This window comes from Sinocyclocheilus grahami, unplaced genomic scaffold, assembly GCF_001515645.1.
Source record: "Sinocyclocheilus grahami isolate Dianchi unplaced genomic scaffold, SAMN03320097.WGS_v1.1 scaffold858.1, whole genome shotgun sequence".
Classification (NCBI taxonomy): domain Eukaryota; kingdom Metazoa; phylum Chordata; class Actinopteri; order Cypriniformes; family Cyprinidae; genus Sinocyclocheilus; species Sinocyclocheilus grahami.
The window spans coordinates 540385-542302 of NW_015506037.1; positions in this window are offsets into that span (position 1 = coordinate 540385).

Below are 1918 nucleotides of genomic sequence, written 5' to 3' on the forward strand. Positions count from 1 at the left end.
TATATTCCAAGCATTCTGAAGGTATACTGAGGGTTTAGTGAGAAACAAACCAAAATGGCAAGTTATTATATTTTATGAAAATCTTGTGTTGTGTTGCAGTGCGAGTGTGCAGCAGTTCACGCCGCACACAAGTGCATATCCTTTTTAGATATCAATTATAATAAATTTTAATAAAACACAAGACTACATTATATAACTCTAACAGTGGGCTATTTAATATCTGTTGTTCTCCGGTTGTCAGTAAGAATGACAGTTATTGTGTACATAGGCCAGCCCAAGCCAATTTATTATTCTTTCCTTTTTGTCTTAGTGTTTAAAATATTTATTTTGAAACTAATTAATTAATTTCTTAATTAAACAAACATACTTACTGGTTGAGCAGGGTAGGCTATGACAGCTGTCATATCATACCCTGCCATGCCAGCTGATGCAAAATATAGAATTTATATCTACACAGAAGAAAGCCCTGTCTAGACTCTGCCCCAGTATGAGTTGTGTCGAGCTATTCATTAGCCTGTTTGTTTGATGAAAAAAGATTAAATGTAGTTGCAATAAATGCATTAAGAATCCATACAACTGCAGCAGCGGAGGACTATTATTCTGCTGCGTGATACTGCAGAAGAACTGATGATGGTTTGATCTTCGGCTGACCAATCAGCAGAAAGGGGCGTTTAATTGCTGAACGCCCACGTGTAGAAATCGAGTATTCAAGCTGTTTATTCATTTTTCCACCCATGAACGAAAAACGAAAATTTAAGCTGAATTTTCGTTTTTTCATCTTTTGGAAAAAAACGAAAAAGGAGCCGTTTTCTCATTTTTCTACTTTCAATATTAAATCAAAAAATGAATGATCGAATGATACACGGATTTGATTGGTCAGCCGAAGATCAAACCGTGCGCAATCAGTTCTTCCGCAGTATCATGCAGCAGAATAATAGTCCTCCGCTGCTGCAGGTGTACGGATTCTTAATGCATTTGCCACTGTACAACAAATTCTGTCTGTCAGATGTTTTGATTGCGAAGTGCCTAACCTAACCCTAACCGTGTTTGATTCAAGGCATTTATCTCTACATATGCTAGTCAATTATTAAGATCTTAATAATTATTTTGTTTTATTAATAATATGTGTTAGCCTGTGTCTGGGTTTACGAAGCATCTTTTTTCATACAAAAAAAAATCTGAATTAATTTATAGAAACACAGCTCAATCGCAATATGTTCATAGTAATAATATTGACTAATATTAATAAAATTATTGATATTGAGAATAAAGTAAATAGTACTTCACAACAGATGGTAATTATAGCACCTTACAAGTACAATAATGCAGGGATGTAACTACATTTAATTGGTTTTTAACCATTTTTGTTTAACCAGAAAAACAAAAACATTGTTGTACATATTAATTATTATTTACATATTCATTATTGTCAAGGAAGAAAAATGAAGCGTTCCAGCTCTGATCTGAATGATGTCTGTGGTGGTTGTGGCCTGTGATGAAGTGATTTTGTGGGAGAGATATTGATGATGGCGTTTTCCAGGTGTTTCTTGTCTGTGTAGTGTTCTGTATTAAAGACAAATGAATTTATACCTCTGCTTGGATTTGCTTTTCTCCAGTCACAGCGGCTCTGACTGTCTGCCCCACGGGTACAAACAAGAACAGAATGAAGTGAATTTAACACAGGTTTTGTGTCTCAAGGGCAACGTCAGCAGTGGAGAATGTATTTATTTTAATGCAGTTATTTAGAAGAAAAACAAATTGCTTTACAGAAAGAAGGCTGTAGAGCACAGAGGCATTGCAGAGATACATACAAACAAACACATGCATAATCCGTATAATTTCAACCTTATTTAAAGCAAAGAGTGGAGCTAATTAATCTCCTTCAGTTATGAGCATAGCACGTGCTAAGTATAACCTT